Source organism: Manis pentadactyla, chromosome 15 (genome assembly GCF_030020395.1).
Source record: "Manis pentadactyla isolate mManPen7 chromosome 15, mManPen7.hap1, whole genome shotgun sequence".
NCBI lineage: Eukaryota > Metazoa > Chordata > Mammalia > Pholidota > Manidae > Manis > Manis pentadactyla.
Window position 1 is genome coordinate 20,690,002 of NC_080033.1, and position 20,011 is coordinate 20,710,012.

At 42.4% G+C, this 20,011-nt stretch overlaps 1 long non-coding RNA gene across 1 annotated transcript in view; it reads left to right on the plus strand.

The window, feature by feature from the left end:
* Positions 1 to 15,879, plus strand: part of LOC130681163 (uncharacterized) — a 111,088-nt gene extending 95,209 nt beyond the window's left edge. Inside the window, exons 3-6 of the long non-coding RNA XR_008994210.1 lie at positions 5,857 to 6,194; positions 10,922 to 12,650; positions 13,094 to 13,221; positions 13,325 to 15,879. This is a non-coding gene — a long non-coding RNA (uncharacterized LOC130681163). The remainder of the gene's footprint in view (positions 1 to 5,856; positions 6,195 to 10,921; positions 12,651 to 13,093; positions 13,222 to 13,324) is intronic.
* The last annotated feature ends 4,132 nt before the right edge of the window (positions 15,880 to 20,011 follow it).

The following is a 20,011-nucleotide window of genomic DNA, read 5'->3' on the forward strand; positions in this document are numbered from 1 at the left end:
TAAAAATTGCTGCTGGAATATTGATAGTGATTATATTGAATCTTTAGATTGATTTTGGGATAAGTACCATCTTAACAATATTGAGTTGTCCGATCCATGGATGGGGAATCTCTCTATTATTTATATCTTCTTGACATTCTCTCAGCAATGTTTCGTAGATTTCAGTGTACATATATTGCATGCACTTTTTTTTTTCTTAAGGTATCATTGATATACACTCTTACGAAGGTTTCAGAAGAAAAACAATGTAGTTATTACATTCACCCTTATTATCGAGTCCCCCCATACACCACTGCAGTCACTGTCCATCAGTGTATTAAGATGCCACAGAGTCACTATTTGTCTTCTCTGAGCTACACTGTCTTCTCCGTGACCCCCCACACACCATGTGCACCAATACCCCACAATCCCCTTCTCCCTCCCTCTCCATCCACTCTCCCTCACCCCTCCCCTTTGGTAACCGCTAGTCCCTTCGTGGATTCTGTGAGTCTGTTGCTGTTTTGTTCCTTCAGTTTTGCTTCATTGTTATACTCCAAAAATGAGGGAAATCATTTGATATTTATCTTTCTCTGCCTGACTTATTTCACTGAGCATTATACCCTCTAGCTCCATCCCTGTTGTTGCAAATGGTAGGATTTGTTTCTTTCTTATGGTTGAATAGTTTTTCCATTGAGTATATGTACCACTTCTTCTTTATCCATTCATCTACTGATGGACACTTAGGTTGCTTCCATTTCTTGGCTATTGTAAATATTGCTGCAATAAACATAGAGGTGCATATGTCTTTTTGAATCTGAGAAGTTGTCTTAGTTTATTCTTAGGCATTTCATTATTTTGCTATTGCAAATAAAATATTTTGTTGGTATTATTTTTGGATGGTTTGTTTATTCCCATAAATGCATATAAATATATTTAATATTAATTTGTTGATCTAGTGTTTGTGATCTCTTTATTATTCTATCAGTATTTTTGTGGATTCCTTAGAGATGAATGAGAGAGGGAGAGGTTCTTTACCAGTCTGGATGCCTTTTATTTCTTTGTGTTGTCTGGTTGCCATGGCTAGGACCTCCAGTACTATACTGAACAGAAGTGGGGAGAGTGGGCATCCTTGTCTTGTTCCCGATCTTAGAGGAAAGGCTTTCAGCTTCTCGCTGTTAAGCATAATGTTGGCTGTGGTTTGTCATATATGGCCTTTGTTATGTTGAGGTACTTGCCCTCTATTCCCATTTTGTTGAGAGTTTTTATCATGAATGGATGTTGAATTTTGTCAAATGCTTTTTTGGCACCTATCACCTATGGAGATGATCGTGTGGTTTTTGTCCTTCCTTTGGTTGATGTGGTGGATGATGTTGATGGATTTTCTAATATTGTGCCATCCTTTAAGCAACAGATTGTTCTCCGAATCCACTGAATGATTCATAATTGAAGGAACTGTAATGAATTAATTTCTTAATGACATGTCACAACAGAATCCACATCAGAGGACTTATATGAGAACTAAGTCTCAGGTACTTTCAAAACTCTGCTGTCAGTACTCATGTGGCTCTCTCGCTGGGCTCTGTTCTATTCCGTTGGTATGTCTCTCACTCCACAAGTACACATCTTGATTACATTTTAATCCAGTATTAGAAGTCCTAAAATGAATGAGTGTGAGTCCAACCATCTTATCTTCTTTCTCAGATGTCTTGGTTATTCTGCTTTGTTGCCTTTCCATATAACTTTTAGGATAATCTTGTATGTGACTATAAAACACCTTGTTACAAAGTGCTTTAAACCTATCAATTCATGGTCATTTGACTTCACTTCTGTGTTGTCTTCCAATAAGTGGCTGTGGTGTACTTTTACTTATTGTGCGATCTGGTTTCTTTCACCAGCATTTCACAGATTTCACCGGCAAAATCCTGCTAATGTTTTGAGACATTAACATTTTTCTCTTTTGAGCAATCCTACATGTATTATATTTTTAATTTGTTTCCATTTCTTAATTGCTACTGTGTATAGAAATGTGGCAGATTCTTTTTTAATGTTGATCTCCTACCCTCAGAATTTACTAATCTGATTCAGTAGAGATTGTATGTTCCTGGGGCTATTTCATTAATGTTCTAATGGGGCTGTATGACATTACCACATAGCAAGTGGATTGAAACAATAAACTTTATTATCTTACATTCCTTCCTAGTCCTGTCACTTGTTTCCTTTTCTTCCCTTATTTCACTGGCTGTGACTTCTTGTAGTATGTCTATTAACACCAGGGAGAGAAGCCATCCTTGCCTTATCCCCAGTCTCTGTGGGAGAAGCATTCAGTCTCAAGGTAGGATATCTAAAATGCATCCACAGTGCTGCTAACCTTCTGGTACTCCACGGGGGAATTCTTTTCCTTGCATTTTCCAGGCTCTAGTGACTGCTTACAGGCTTTGCCTCATGGCCCACTTCCATCTTCAAATTCAGCAAAGTAGCATCTTAGTATCTCTTCGTCTCTATGCTGTTCCCATCACAGCAAAAACATCTTTGTGACTCTAATTTCACCTGCATTCTTCAGAGCCTTGTGATTACAACATGCTCATCTGTTCATCCAGAATAATGTCCCATGTCAAGATGCATAACTAGATCACACTTCCAAAGTGCCTTTTGACATGCAACACTTGGCAGGTTGTAGGGATGAGAGTGTGGCTGTCCCTGGTACCACAGTATCTTCTGTTAATGGGTACACTATCACACATTCCTTCCTAGTCCTGTCACTTGTTTCCTTTTCTTCCCTTATTTCACTGGCTGTGACTTCTTGTAGTATGTCTATTAACACCAGGGAGAGAAGCCATCCTTGCCTTATCCCCAGTCTCTGTGGGAGAAGCATTCAGTCTTTCACTGTGAGGAATGTCTGCTAAAAGGTAAGGCTGTGTGGGTGTTCTTTACTCTAACATGGATATTTTCCTCAGCATCTTGGCAACATTTTTCATGTGGGATTTAGTTGGTAGTTATATACATATTTTTGCTAATGCCTTTGTCTATTTATGTCACCATGTACACTGGTCTCATAAGTTGAGCCAAAAAGTATTCCTTTCCTTAGCATTTTCTGGAAGACACTGTATGCAATTGCTATTGTTCTCTGTTTGTTTGATAGAATTGTCTAGTGTCACCATCTGTGTCTAGAAATTTACAGTGAAGAGAGGTTATTGTGGTAAGAACAGGAACACTGCCCCCTTGACAAATTGTAAGTGTGGAATACAGTATTTTTCATTATAGACGTGCTTGTACAGCCGATCCCTAGAAGTTAATCATATTGCTTAACTGAAACTTTATAAATGAGCCACTAAATAGCAGCTCCCCTTTTCTCCCTTTGGGTCCCACCGTTCTACAGTTTCTATGTGCTTGAATATTTTAGATGCCTCATACAAGAGGTATCGTGCATAAGTGTCCTGTGTCTGGCTTATTTCACGTAACAATGTCCCCAGGGCTCATTCATGTTGGCACACATGGCAGGATTTCTTTTAGAATGCTGAATAAAATTCCACTGTATGTATATACTGCATATTGTTTCTATTCATCCATCAGTGAAAATTTATGTTGCTTTCACATCTTGGGGGTTGTGAATAATGCTGCAATGAACATTGAGCTGTGTTTCTTTCCAATCTTGATTTCATTTCTTTTGCATACATACGCAGAACTGGGATCACTGGGTTAGAAAGGTATTTCTATTATTAATTTTATGAGGAGATGCCATACTCCTTTTATAGTAGTTGCACCATGTTACATTCACACCCGCAGGTGTACAAGGGTTCTAGCTGCCCATTGCTCCACATATTTGACAATCCTACTTATCTTGCTTTTTGATATTGCCACTGTCACAGGGATGAGGTGATATTTCATCATGTCTTTATTTTCAATTTGTCTGCATGATCAGAGATGTTGAGCACCTTTTCATACACTTTTTGGCCATTTGTATGTCTTTGAGAGATTACTCAAGTCCTTTGCCCATTTATTCAATCAGTTTTTCTTGTTTCTTTTTGCCTTAAACTACCTTATTGAGGTATGATTGACATGTAAATAACTGTACATATTTAATGTATAGTACTTAATGAATTTGTGTTTATGTACACATCACAGTGAAATCACTATCAAGGCCATAAACATACCCGTGACCTCCCAAAGTTAACCTCCCAACCCCTTTTTTTATTATTACTATGTTTATGTTTATTGAATATGTTAAGACTACAACATAAAATCTACACTTTCAAGTAATTTTAAGTATACACTGTAGTGTGCCAGCTATATTGCAGATCTCCAGAACTTATTTGTCTTGCATAACTAAAACTTTGTACTTTTTGATTTTTGAATGGCATCTCCCCATTTCCTGCGTCCCCTTCCCCTGGCCAACAGTGTTGTACCCTCTGATTCTCTAATTTAGGCCATTTTAGATTCCACATCCAAGTGTGATTATACAGTATTTCTCTTTCAGTATCTGGCTTGTTTTAATTAGCATAGTTTTCTCCAGGGCTATACATATTGTCAAATAATGACAGAATTTCCCTCTTTTGTAAAGGTGAATAGGATTATACTGTACATATATATAGCATGTTCTTTTTCCATTCTTGTGTCACTATTCATTTAAGTTTCTATACTGGTCTATTGTGAACAGTCTTTTGGGAAAAATTCATGGGGTATTATTATGTCTTTGAGACCCTGATTTGATTTTCCATGGATATAAACCCAGTACTGGGATTGATGGATCACGTGGTAGTTCTGTTTTTAATTTTTTGAGAACCCTCCGTTATGTTTTCCATAGTGATCATACCCATTTCCATTCCCACCAACACTGTGACGATGTTCCCTTTTGTTCCACATCCTTGCCAGTTTTCATTATCATTTGTGTTTTAGTAATAGCCATTTTAACAAGTGTGAAATGGTATGTCATTGTAGTTTTTGATTTGCTTTTCCCTGATGATTAGTGATGTTGTGTAACTTTTCATATATGTACGTGTTGACCATTTGTATGTCTTCTTTGAGAAATGTCTGTTTAGGTCTTTTGCTGATTACTTTTTATTGAGGTGTCACCGATACACAATCTTATGTTGGTTTCAAATGTACAGTACAGGGGTGCAACAGTTACCCATATTATTATGATTGTTATCTGCCAATGTAGAAAGATGTTCCAGAAACACTGACTATATTCTCCATACTGTGCTATTGTCCCACGACAGACTTATATTGTGACTGTGAATTACTGTGCCTCTGTATCCCTCGCGCCCTTCCCCCCACCATCCTCAATTCCTCCCCCTTGGTAACCACTAGTCACTTCTCAGTATGTTTGAGTCTAATGCTGTTTTGTTCCTTGTTTTGCTTTCTTTTATATTCCATAATTAACTGAAATCATATGGTGTTTGTCTTCCTCCTCCTGGCTTATTTCACTAAGTATAATTCCCTCTAACTCCATCCATGGTGTTTGCAAATGGCAGGAGTTCTTTTCTTTTCATGGCCGAGTAATATTCCACTGTGTTTATGTCCCACATTTTCTTTATGCACTCATCTACTGATGGACACTTAGGTTGCTTCCATATCTTGGCTATTGCAAATAGTGCAGCGATAAACATAGGGGTGCATGCATCTTTTTTTAAACTTTATTTTGGTGTCATTAATCTACAATTACATGAAGAACATTATGTTTACTAGGCTCCCCCTTCACCAAGTTCCCCACACAAACACCATTACAGTCACAGTCTATCAGCATAGTAAGATGCTGCAGAATCACTAACTTGTCTTCTCTGTGTTGCACAGCCCTCCCCATGCCACCCCCCCCCACACACATTAAACATGCTAATTGTAATGCCCCCTTTCTTTTTCCGCACCTTTATCTTCTCACAGTCTTAAAAAGGTCTACAGAGGAGACCCAAGAAATGGTGGCGCGAGAATGTGAGCGGCAAACTTCAGTAGATTCCCTGAGGAGGGAAGTGGCATTGTTGCAAGACGTGGCAGGATAACACGAGCTGCAGACTTCTGTGGATTCCCTGAGGAGGGAGATGGCCTGGATGCGGGAGGAGGCAGCACGAGAGCGCCCGCAGCAAGGGGCCATTGGAGATGAGATGGGAGTGCTTCCAGGTGTTGCGAAGGAGGAAGAGGCCATGAAGGAAAAGGACGAACCCCTGAGTGAGGCACAGGTGGAGGCAGCACGAGAACGTCAGCTGCACAGCATTGAGCTTAAGGTAAGAGAGCTTCTGAAGACAGAGGTAGCATTGCTGCGAGGCTCAGTAGAAAAGGTAAAGGTTGTAGCAGAGGAGGCAGTCGGGGGAGGGGAGGGAAAGGTGCCATCAGCCCCCGAAATGGAGGAGCTGGGGAAGGATGAAGGGGTGGTGCCGGAGGCCCTGACACCTCCTTGAAATGCATAGGGGTGCTTTTTTTAAACTTTATTTTGTTTAAAAATTCAATACACTGAATTCAATACAATTCAATACAATTCAATACACTGGGCGTATTGAAAGCACGCCCAGTGTTTGTAAAGAAGACAAAGACACAGCAGCTGAAAGTCCCCCAGGAGAGGAGCAGCCCCCTCCCAGGTTGGGGGGCACTCTGTGGTCTGCCCCTGTGCTTAGGCTGAGCTGGTGGGTTTGGGCTCCCGGTTTAGGCAGAAGCCCTCGGAGTCAATGTCAGCTTGGCTCCTGCGTCTGTGGGACTTGGGAGTGGATGGAATTGTTCTGTCGGGATCAGAGGTGGGAAAGCTGTCTTCCCTGACGGTGCAGCCTGCCTTGAGGCAGTGATTACAAAATGCGAGGTGACACGTACAGTAGCTGAAGCAACAAGAACCCGGAAAGAAATAAGACCTGTTACTCATAGGAGGAATTGGAGGGGCCTCGTGAGGGTTTCAAGGACCCAGATGTGGGTTGATTTGATACAGGCAGGAGTAGATTTAAAGAAATTAGATGGGAAGTCAAATAGGATCTCACTGGAGCTATGGCAACAACTGAAACCAGAGCAGCAGTTTCAGCCATTAAGACCAAAGAGGCAGAGGTCAGAGACAGAGCCACGAGTCCGGCCTGTGTGTCTGCAGGACTTCCTGCTGGAGAGGCTGGAGAACAATGTTCCAGCTTCCTTGCACAGGGACCATTGCAGAGGACTGAGGGCACATAGATCAAGAGAAGAGAATCCTGGAGGGGTGGAGGGTGGATAAAATGAGAGTTCCTATGGCCAGGATTCTCACCTGGCCCTGGTTGACTAGCCCACTGCACACCTGTGGGCAGTTTGACTATAAAAAGAGCTCCTCCCAGTGCTCTGGGCACCACACAGTGGCAGGGCTGCAGGGCTGCAGGAGAGCAGAGCGGAGGCTGGAGTTGTGGCAGCACCAAGGACAGAGGCGCAGAGGACGGCTGCGCAGGATGACTGTGCGAACAGAGGGGCCCAGAAGCAGAGACCAGCTTGCTGCGTGCAGACTCGCTCCGAGTGAATGGGATTCTAGTGACTGACCTGCCACCTGGAAATAAAGCTGGGTATAACCCTTTCACCCCAAGAACGTTTTGCTGTCGATTTCTTTGGTCACACTGAATCCATAGTGAACTTGCCCAAGGCCAAAAACCGTTGGCAAGACAGTCTGCTTCTGAGAATCTTCAACTGTAATTCATCTGTGATTTTAATGACATTGTAATCTTTTCATACTGACCATTTCTGAAATATGGTTTTCGGAAACCCCGTCATCTATGAGAGATGGATCAATAGGAAGTGTTTCTGTTTTGTCGAAGCAATAGTATTTTCTCAAGGGATGCTGATAAAAATCATGTGAAAGTACAAAAAAAATCCCACGATCTGAAATACTATGGATCCAACTCACATAATCAGGTTTAGAACACATTTCTTACCAAAACACAAAAAGCTTTTGAAGCAGATGGTGCCATTTTTCCCTGATACCAGCATATTTTTATAAGGTTCCACTAGATTTTCAAAGTCTGGTTAAATTGGAACTGACATTCATGCTAATTTAGCTAGGATTCTGAACACAAAACAGGTAAAATGGAATTACAAAGGGCTCCAAATTATGTTTACTTTCAATATGATGGCTCTGAACAATATTTGGTTCCATTTGTCAGTTATTTCTTATCTGGCTACTTCTATGATTCTTTCCCTGCCTGGTGTGTTAATGTGATCAACTGCAATCTTTTTGTCTGCCTGGAATATGATAGGCTGTTTTCCTGTTGTCCATCTGTCTCCTACAGGAGGTGAAAGTACTTTTCAGAAATGGTTTGGATAGATACTATCAATCTTTATATGCAGAGAAATTCCTTGAATAATTTAGTAGCCAAATGGCATGAGAGAGACTTGGTATGAAAATGAATTTTCCTGTCAACTTTAAAAATAACAGCATTGACTGCTTTTTCATCCATGCAATTCAACTATCAAACACTGGGTGTTTCTTCTTTTTTTTAATGGAGTTTTTTCTATTTTGCACCACCTAAGGTGCTGAAAGAACATCTAGAAAATTTGTGTTTACTTTTGTTTTAATTTTATTTTATTAAGAAAACCCCACAACAAACTAACCAGCAAAAAAAAAAAAAAAAAAAAAAAAAAGCCCTTTTTGTTCTCTGAAACAGCAGGTGCTGCCTTTGACCTTGAGATTTAAGAGCAAATTTATTCTTGTTTACAGTGTCTTGAATTTCTTGGATTTGCCAGTATGAAGACAGCAGTTGGGAATGAGTGCTTTTGAAAGTACATGCATGATTTAAAAAAAAAAATTAGACTGCACAGCTGTTACTAAATAAATTGTTCTCCTCCCTCCTTCCAGTTCATACAGGGTCTTAAAAATTATGATCGTTATTTTGGTTTCTTTTCTACTTTTAATTAGAATTGTCTGCGTCACAGTTGCCACAGCCTCTGGGTGTCTGGTCTTCTGGCTAATACACTGCTTCCTTGTGATGGTGCCTGTGGCAGGAAGAGGACACATTTGATTGGTGGGGTCCCATTGTTTCTCTGTCGGGATAACAAAATACAGCCAGTCCTGTGTTAGGCAAGCAAGCAGGAGCAGGATTATTAATAAAAAATACTTCTTCATTTCCCTGACACAGTGTCTTGCCAATGGGTTTCAGCCCCAAACAAGTTCACTATGGATTCAATGTGACAAAGAAATGACAGTAGAACATCCTTGGGGTCAAAGGGTTATACCCAACTTTATTCCCATGGTGGCAGGTCAAGTACAAGAATCCCATCCACCTTAGAGCAAGTCTGCATGCAGCCAGCTGGTCTCTCCTCTGGGCCTCTCTGCGCCCTCAGCCATCTCAGGCTCTGTCCTTGGAGTGCCACCACTCCATTCTCTGCTGTCCTGGGGCCATGCAGCCCTGCAATCTTGTGCATGTCACCCAGGGCACTGGGTGGAGCTCCATATAGAGTCAGTAGCAACATATTGCCCACACGTGTGGAGTGAGCCAGCCAACCAGGGCCAGGTGAGAACCCTGGCTACAGGAATCTTCATTTTATCCACAGTGGTTAACTTAAAATTTCTTAACTGGAGAGTTTATAAAAGAAGGCTTAAGCCCAGTGTGTTTTGGAAGTTGATTTTTTTCAATTAAAAAAAATTTTTTTGGTCTTCGGGCAAAAGGATAAAATCCTTTTTCTCTATGGGGAGCTGAACTTTAAAAATAATTTGTTTTTGAAGATTTATTCTTTGCTGTGTTTCTTTGAGTAAGAACATGGACAGGGGTTTTAGAAGAAGAGGTCTGAGCAGATTTACAATAGTTCCTAATGAGAGCTAGGTGATACATAAAATAGGAACTGGCCTTTTAAAAATTTTCTTAAAAAAATTTTTATGTCCACCTAAGCTTACCCCTTTTAAATAGAAATTTAGGATCATTAGGATCTGAATCTACCTGTATTTCAGAAAACGATTACTGACACCCACCATTTGGAATGGATGTGCATCTGCATGTGTGTAAATGACGTCACTGTGTTTTGACTAGGCATCAAATAATTGAAACACACTAAATAATTATACACATTGTGTGTCTCACAAGGCTGGGGCACAGTCTGTCCCTAAAGACACTGTAACCCTCCCGCAAGGCCTGGTGCAGCCAAGCCATGTCATCAGATCTGTTTTTACAGTCTGGTATATAGAAAAAGCATAGGTTTTAGGTGGAGAGAGACCTAGCTCCAACCTAAGCCTCTTTAGCCTCTTTTTAATTAGCTATTTAACTTCATGAAAGTTACTTTAGCTTCCTGAGACTCAAGAATTGTGTGTTTCCTAATGTCAAGCAATCTACTAGGAATAAGTAAATATTATTCCTTTTCTTAGGGAGGTCACTGTTCAGTGGGAGAGGTAGTAGAATCATAGGCAGAATTTTCACTTATATTTATCTATGTATCTGCTATGTACTTATTTGCCTAAGGAATTTAGCACTATACTTAAGTGATTACATTTTTAAATATATATATGTTAAGTATATAAATAAATATATGTTATATGCATGGTTATGCTCAAGGTCAGAGAACTATGCTCCAGTGCAGCAGGGTAGGGGCTGTCCTGTCTGGCACTCCGTGCTTTTTAGCACACATTTTTTGGACATCTATGTGCTTGGCATAGTGATAGGAATTGGCAACTAGTATGAAACAAGATAAGCACAGTCCTGAACCTTCTGGTGACTTCCAGCCTAAATAACAAAGAGATGACTATAAACTAGAAATTCTGGGGCCCACATCCTGGGGCCTGTGAAGATGAGATAGGTTTCTTTGTCCTTCATGCCGTCTCCATTCTGCTCTCTCAGGCCCTTTCCATGTGCACAGCCTGCCGTTTGCCTGAGCAGAACCTGTTGGCTGGGCAACTTGTCTTTAGGTTAACTGTTCCATACAGTGAACCACTTTTTAGGGGAGTGGTAGAAAACTTCTTCCTGAGTGTTCGCATTGTTACCAAAAACATTTGGAGGCATCGAGACCATACTAAGGAGCTCTCCGTTTGCAGGGTCCCAGCTTCTGAACACACTTCCATGGGTGAGAGGGCCGCCTTCTCAGCCCCACTGTGACGGTGCTCGCCTGCTCTGCAGACGTCAGTGGGGAGTGATGGGGTCTGGCGCTTCATGGAGGGAACAGCAGATGGGAGTCCCCACCGCCTCCTTGTGCGTGTTATTGGTTGGTGTGCTTCCCAGACTCAAGTTGAAACCAATGCATCAGGCTTAACCCAGCACCTGGAAGGTTTCGCTGCAGGAGGAAGTCCTTCCTGCTGCTGTGGTAGAAAATGCAGCTTCCCCTGGGCGTTACTATTCTGAGAAGAGGTTTAGGACCTGGGACATCTTCCTGTTTACGTACTCCTCAGGTACGATCGTTTAATTGTAAAAGCATGTAATTATATAATGTGTACAATAATTAATACATGCATATCAAATTAATAATATGAAAATATTATCATTTAAGTACAGTTCTTAGTTCCTTAGGCAAGCAAGTACATCGCGGATGCACAGGTGAATTTAAAGTACCCCTCATAGTAATACAAGAGCTACACTCAGGCAGGAGGTGATGCAGGGACACTGGCACGAGTCGTGTCTATATATATGTTTCCTCTGAAGCGCAGGCAGGACGCCGTCATCTCCCTTCTCAGCAGAGCTCAGTGGCGTCCGACTGCACCAGGGCACCTGTGCCCGGAGCCCTGCCAGCTGCCTTTCCTCCTCCTGCATTCCAAGGTGTTCCTCGTCCTTCACGTACCCTTGGCTGCAAGCTCGTCTGGCCTGTTTGCTGTTCCCCCGGAGGTCATGCTTTGTGTCTCTAGCCTTTGGTCGGTGAGGGATACCTTTTAACTCCTTATTTGCTTATAAGAGCCTATTAACCCCACAAGCCTGAGTTCAAATGCCTTCTCTTTCATGAAACCTTTCTCAGTCCTACTAAGAATCAATCATTTTTTCCTCTCTCTTCCTCATTGCTGGCCTACTGTGTGTACCGCTTTACCCATGTGGGCCTCTCTTATTTATATCTGGCTGGTTTGTTCATCTCTCCATACCGTCACTCAACAATACTTTTCTGAAAGCCTGTCTGTCGCTGGCACTATGCAAGGATATGGGGATGTAATGGGAAGCAGAAAGCAGACATGGTGCCTGTGCTCCGGGAGCTCACGGTCTTCGGGTGGAGGGGGGCAGTAAGAGCACAATGAAACCCCAAAGCTAAACCCGCAGCTGTGACCAGAGTGAGGGAGATGGGCAGATTGGTGTGCGTGTGTGTGACTGCAGTCTCCTTAGTGTCAGGGACAGCCTCTGGCTTGGTGGAGCCGGCAGTCAGATAAGTCAGCTATGGCATGTAATGAGGTACATGCTCTCTGTCACGGGTTGATCTGTGTACCCCCAAAAGATACGTGGAAGTCTTAGGTCCAGTACCTGTGAACATGACTGGAGTAGGGTTTTTGCAAGTGCAACCAAGTGAAGATGAGGTCACCCTCGATTCGAATGGGCCCTTATCCAGGATGACTTCTGTCCAGTAAGGGGAGGAGACAAGACACAGACAGACACGGGGGAGATGGCTGTGGGAAGACAGAGGCCAAGACTGGAGTGGTGAGTTCACGAGCCGAGGAGTGCCAGGGGGAGGCGTCACCACCTCAAGCTAGAGGAGACAGACTGGAACAGATTCTCCTTCCAGCCTCCGGAAGAAACCCTCTCTGACTACACCTGGACTTCAGACTTCCAGCCTCCAGAACAGTGCAGGAATAGGTGTGTATTGTTTCAGGCCATCCGGTTTCTGGTAATTTGCTGTGGCAACCCTAGGAAACTAACGCTCCCTCTGGAGGGCAGCGCATGCCAACTAGGGCACAACACAGCAGAGCACCGAGGTTTGGGTAAATGAGTGAATTGCAGGAATGATTGAATAAATGAACAGAGTACCATTCGCTTTCTTCAATGTTAAGAGGCCAGAGTGAGTTCAGGATATTTTTTTTCAGTTCCAGCTTTTAAGAGGAAAAGAAAATGTGTATTCACAGTTAACAACACTATCATCAGTTGAGCAGGCGGAACTGAATTACTTAATTGCCCCTGGGGCTCTGTCTTTAGAAATGAAGCTGTGTTTTTGTCAGTGTGGCTAGTGAGGAGTATAAAAATGCCAGAATTACAAAATATCAAAACAGCAGCAGCTCTTTCCTCTCCTCCCTCCGAAGCAGCATCCTGGCCCTTCGGTCTCCAGCCCCTGCGTCCTCGGGCATTTTTTGCTTGTCTCTCTGGTTGAAATGGTTCACTTCAAGATGGAGCGGCAATGACACCTTTTCCCCTTTGCTTGTTGTTAACAATGGTTAGTATTTGTGTTCCATTTTATATTTTCAGAGCATTTATGGTTTTTGGGTTCCATAGCATGCAGGAATTTGTAACATTTCCATGTTTTTTTGTTTGTCAAGGGTAGAGAAGGAGAGGACCAAGATGTGCAGGGACACCTGTAAGTGACACGAGTCAGTTACTTACTCATCCGGGATGCTGCCCCCCTTCTTCTTGGAGTCCCTTCCCCTCCTGTTGCTTCCCAAATCCTTGCACTTGGCCATCACAATGCCACTTCTGTGGCACCTCCTCAAGTCTCCCAAATCTCCATTGCATCATTTTCCTATATGACGTTTTATTTCGGTGGGTTTTCCCAAGCAGATTGTGAGTCCATGGGGGACAGGGAACCACACTACCCCAGTGAGTACCAAGGAACTACCTCTTGAATAAGTGTTGCAATAAATGAGTGAATGAGCAAATGAAATTCCCGGAGCTGAGTTAGGCCAGGAACACCCCGTCTTTTTGCAGGCACTTCCAGTCTTACACACCTAAGACCATATCCATGAAACTCTGTGGTGGGTCCCTAAGCGAATCGCAGGAGGCAGGCACAGGACGGCAGCGGCAGCTTGGAGAAGGTCAGCTCTGCTTGGGTCTCCTAGTCTTGTTGTGAGTGGAGAATTGAGTCAGTGTTTTCACAGGCTCGGCTCTTGAGACCGTTGATCCGAGGTGCCAAGCAGAGGTGGCAGGGTCATAGCCGAACGGGTTGGGCCAGGCTGACAGCCTTGGCTCTTGGTACAGAGGGATAAGGCTGAAGGGGAGGTTCTACTCAGAAATCTTTGATGCCCAAAGTCCACAGGTTGCATTAAGGGATGTGGTTGTCAGGCAACCCCAGCAACCAAGAGCATGGTGGTCCTCACGTCTGGACAGTGGGGTTCATTTATTTCTCACCCATGTGTCTAGTGTTTATGAATGGCCTGTGACATGGCACCAAGCATTCTGCATTTACTGAGCACCTAAAACTGTTGGGATACTATATGTCAGTTGGCCTCGGTACCTCTGTGTATTCCATCCCGACCCCAGCACCTCCTGTGCTGCCTCCCCGGGTCAGTGAGAAGCACGCATACCATGGCGAGAGAAGCCTGTTCTCAGGGCACTCGGGTCATGGAGCAGAACCAAGGCAAAATATAGCATGGAGCAGTTAATTTAGTGCAATAAACAATTTATTGGAGGGAATGGATTCTCAGATAGAACTGTTGGTGTTTGTTCTCCAGATGAGGGCGGTGGATTTGCTGCCCTCAGGGCAATAGAGCCGCTCTCTGCGCAGGTGTGGTTTTCCTCATGGTTGAGGTGTTGGGACCCTTTTTCTCCCATCTCTTCCCCAAGCCAGAACCCTGCTTTGTGGAAACATGGCTGTTGTTTCACAATATTACTATTATTAAAGTAATATTTACACTATTAGAATTATTTTTATTAGCAAGAATACTGTCTTCTGGAATATCCATCCAATGAAAAAATGCACAATTACAGACTTTTCTTTCCGGGACTGATAGGTGAGGAAAACAGATGTGGGCTGTTTCTGGAAGCCTCTCTGCCACTAATTCTGTGTGTCACATGTCAGGTCACCTAATCTCTCACATCCACACTTTTCCTAATCTTTGAGCAGGTTGAAGTTGAGCATCTATAAATTGTGTGATTTTGGCTATGTGTAGTTCTGGCTTTTTTTTTTTTTGGTAAGCTAAATATTTGTAAACAGTACCACAAATAATACTAAAGTGAATTTTTCAAAATTGGACAAGCTGGAATCCTTAGAGGTAATGTCCCTGGTTTTGAATTTATAAACTACCTGCTGGTAAGACTCTCTTAAGTGGTTTCTAAACATTTGTGTTCTTACTTCCTTCATTTTCAAAACACTGTCTCTGTGGTTGCAAAGCGATTTCCCTGAAATGTAATATCCTGTTCTGTGTAGCCTGCTGGGAGTATGCAAGACCCACGGGAAGTTAAGCATGCACACATCTTGAAGGTGAGGAGTACAGTGAATGGCACTCTGTGGCCCCACACCCTCGTGTTGAGGCCTCAGTGATGCCGTGAGTATCCAGGGAAGTGCCCCGTGCGGGGGCTGCTGGATTCCGGCCAGAAACCGGAACTCGGGTACATGTCTCCTGGGAGAGCCAAGGTAGTCACGGTTGTCAGAGGCGCACAGGGGATGCCACTGCAGCAATGAACTGGGCCTTGTGCCTTTCCTGCTGAAAAAGGGGGGCAATTTGTTACGTTTCAACACAGTAGACAAAGGAAACTGGTGAATTTACTGGATGTATTTTAGAAATTTGAAAATTGATGATGAAACGAGAAAGAGACCCCAGTTACAGGAAGAGTCCTGGCACAAAAGGTTGAAAGCTTGTAGTGACATAGATCTTCTGGCCTGCTGGCCGCCCACCAGGAACAGGGCCATCCGGGCAAACACATCCCGGGCGGTTTGCGTCTGTAGTAGCTGAATCTCCTCCGTGACTTCAGTTTTCTGGGGCTCATCAGAAAGCAGCTGTTCTGGGTAGTTCCCTCTAGTTCCAACTTCTTTAAAAATTGAAAATGGAAATATTTAAACTGATATACTACAGGCAGTTACATAGACATTTCTTATAAAAATAACATCTGATAATTTTGGAAGGAGTAGAAAAACGCAGAAGGAACTCACAATTGGTAATCCCACTATCCAGGTGTAATTTTTACTAACCTTTGGCTGTTTTTCCCTCTAGTCCTTTTAAAAAAATCTATTTTAAACAAAGCACACACAGTTATGCGCCCATTTTGAAAATCAGATGTGCCAAGCATTATCTGACCTTTTTTGATCTAGAGCAGCTGTCGGGACAGCTGAGGGCATGCAGATCAGTGTCACAAAGCGTCTTGCCTCCGCCTTCCTTCCCCTCAGCGCAGTGGCTGGTGGGTGCGCAGGCAGCGGGGGGGCTCCTGGACACCTTCCCTCACCACCCCCTGGGGAAGTCTCGCATATTCTGGGGGCTTTGGCATGTTCTGCCCTTGCATATGTGTAATTGCTGAAATCCTTCCTCCCTGTACCATCCCAGCTATAAAAACCTAGGCGGCTAAGCTTTTGGTTTTCTAAATTACAGCAAAGTTGGTGATGAAAAAGCAAAATATAAATGAAGGGTTTTGTTGTCTAAATTCCTTTTAAAAGAAAAGGTACTTGCTGTTAGGTCATTTTACTTGACAGATTCTTGGGAAAAGTAGGGGGAAAATGCTTGGAGAATCTTTGCAGTTAATATTTCTGGGTCAGCTGGGGTCAGTGACGCAGGTGTGGTTTTGGAAGGTTTTTGATATTAGGGGATGGCTTCCAGGAGGCGGCCTAGTATAGAGGGACCGGCGGGAGTCTTGGGGTCAGACAGACCTGGAGGTGAACGCTTGTTTCCCTTGGCCCCTGCGGGATTCTGGCCACGCTGTCCAACGATCAGGAGTATCAGTCTCCTCAGCTCTGGAACCGCTGATGACGGTGCCTGCTCCCCAGATGTTTAGGGAGCTTAAATGAAAATATACGTGGAGTTCCCAGCACACAGTAGGTGCTGACTGTGAGCTTGTTCCTTCGGTTTACCTCAGAGGTTTCTGGGATGTGTGCAGACAGAACACAGTTCATCTGTGAGGCAGTGACTGACGGTAATGGTATGCTAATATTTACCCAAGTAAACATCTTGCACGAAACTATTTGTATAATGTTTATCAGTGAAAAAAGTTTTCATCATATATTATGATTTGAGTTTTCCTTCTCCAATATTAAAAAGATTTGAGTGAGGGTAAAGGTCCCAGAATTTTAAAAAATTTGTTCTTTGTTTTGTTGTCATAACCTGCCTTTACATTTTTATTATAATTAATTAATTAATTTTCATTAAGGTATCATTGATGTACATTCTTTTGAAGGTTTCACAAGGAAAACAATGTGGTTATTACATTCACCCTTATTATCGAGTCCCCCCCATGCCCCACTGCAGTCACTGTCCATCAGTGTAGTAAGATGCCACAGAGTCCCTATTTGTCTTCTCTGAGCTACACTGTCTTACCTGTGACCCCAGACACACCATGTGCACCAATCATGATAGCCCTCAATCCCCTTCTCCCTCCCTCCCCACCTGCTCTCCCACACCCCTTCCCTTTGGGTAACCTCTAGTCCCTTCTTGGAGTCTGTGAGTCTGCTGCTATTTTTGTTCCTTCAGTTTTGCTTTGTTCTTATACTCCACAAATGCGGGAAATCATTTGGCACTTGTCTTTCTCTGCCTGACTTATTTCACTAAGCATAATACCCTGCAGCTCCATCCATGTTGTTGCAAATGGTAGGATTTGTTTCTTTCTTATGGCTGAATAGTATTCCATTGTGTATATGTACCACATCTTCTTTATCCATTCATCTACTGGTGGACACTTAGGTTGCTTCCATATCTTGGCCGTTGTAAATAGTGCTGCGATAAACATAGGGGTGCATATGTCTTCTTGAATCTGAGAAGTTATTTTCTTTGGGTAAATTCCTAGGAGTGGAATTCCCAGGTTGAATGGTATTTCTATTTTTCATTTTTTGAGGAACCTCCGTACTGCTTTCCAAAATGGTTGAACTAGCTTACACTCCCACCAGCAGTGTAGGAGGGTCCCCCTTTCTCCACATGCTCTCCAGCATTTGTAGTTCCTAGTCTTTTCTATGTTGGCCATCCTGACTGGTGTGAAGTGATATCTCATTGTGGTTTTAATTTGCATTTCCCTGATCATTAGCGATGTGGAGCATCTTTTCATGTGCCTGTTGGCCACCTGAATTTCTTCTTTGGAGAACTGTCTGTTCGTATCCTCCGCCCATTCTTTAACAGGGTTGTTTGCTTTTTGGGTGTTGAGGTATTTGAGTTTTTTTATATATTCTGGATGTTAACCACTTAGTGGATACTTCATTTACAAATATATTCTCTCATACTGTAGGATGCCTTTTTGTTCTGCTGATGGTGTCCTTTGTTGTACAGAAGCTTTTGAGCTTGATGTAGTCCCATTTGTTCATTTTTTATTTTGTTTCCTTTGCCTGAGGAGATAACATTCAGGAAAAAGTTGCTCATGTTTATATTCAAGAGATTTTTGCCTATGTTTTCTTCTAAGAGTTTTATGGTTTCATGACTTACATTCAGGTGTTTAATCCATTTTGAGTTTACTTTTGTGTATGGGGTTAGACAATAATCCAGCTTCATTCTCTTACATGTAGCTGTCCACCTGCCTTTACATTTTTGAACAAAACTTGAAATGTATGGTTTTCTCTTATTACATTCTCATTGACCCCTCCCCACACCCCAAGATTTTTAATGAATGGGATCAGTGAATGGAAATTGAGATTTGTGGGTCATTGGTGTTTGAGTGAAAGATACACGTATTTGGGGAAATAGATCCTAATCTGAAATAACAAGGTAGCACATGTTTCATAAGTAATTGGTATAATTCTAGAATTAAATTTTACAAGTAAATATTTTTATTTCTTTTTTGTGGTAGCCAGTGTGAAGAATGTGGGATCAGCTTTGCACTCTGCTTATTGACGTGTAAGGAGTAGACTAGTAGGCTTTGTACTGTAATGCCTGAAAAACACAAGCTTTATTTAAATGTTATTAGTATATAGTGAGAGATTGCCTAATAACTGTATAGTAAAGGAAAAGGAATTGAGAAAAAATTTCATACAAAAGGGTCAAAGAAGTCGAATGAAATCCCTTATTTTTCAACTTCAGTTTTTAATCCCCCTCACTATTTACTCCACTTTCTAAACTTGATGTATTTCCTTCTCAATAAACTGAGTTCTCTTAAGTTTCTCTCATTTCCTTTGGTGAAGTAACTTTGTTTTTGTCATTAAACTCTAATGAAGGGAATGACGGGGATATGGGAAATTCCATTCTGTGTATAGGAATGGGTGTTGGGGGCTTCTTCAGACCACCGGCATGTCTTGAGGTGCGTCTTCAGTGATGTCCAGTATATCACTGAACAGAAAGTCAACCTCTGTCCTCTGAGAAGAGGCATTAGTTTACAAGGAGTATTGATTAAGCACCTATTCTAGTAGGTGGGGGCCTGGTACCAATGTAGTCAAACTCTGTTTTCTACCTTAGACTTCAGGAAGTTCACAATCAGATTTAATGTATTATACATAGTAATTGTAGCTTTGTGATTTTGTTCATTTGCTTCCCTTTATCTCTCAAATTTTTAATTTCTAAATTAACAGCCCCATATTCAGTTCAATCATCAAACATACTCTCTGCTAGTCTTAAAGGAAAGGGGGGAAAAACCCTATAAATCTCACAGTCTTGGTGGGTTGAAACCCTGTAAACAAACCCTGTAGTTGAACAGAAGCTGTTCTCCACCAAGCCCACACCCACCTCTGTGGAGGGAGAAGACGCAGACCAGACCCAGCATGTGGGAGTCCTTCCTCTGGCCAGGCGGGGAGCTGGGGGAAGGACGTCATAGGAGAGGCAGTAACACGCATCTTTTGAAATAGATCACTTCAAATTTGTAAAAGAGTACATAATTTGTAAATAATCGGAAATGAGTAAAAGAAGTGGAAGTGATCACCACACTGGGGAGAAGTGAATAGGCCAGGAGGTACGTGATTAAGAGGCTCAGTGAGTGACAGTCATGGTGGGGTTTCAGAAAAAGGGTTTCCTTGCAAATGCAAAATGGAGGAATAGTGGCTGTTGAATGAGATGAATTCCTTCTCAAATGTAATTCCAGGGAAGGAAAAGGCCAGGCTAGTGGTGAGAGCTAGAGATCACTAGAATTCTACCACTCAAGTAAAAAAAAAAATGTTAAGGATATTTACATTTTTA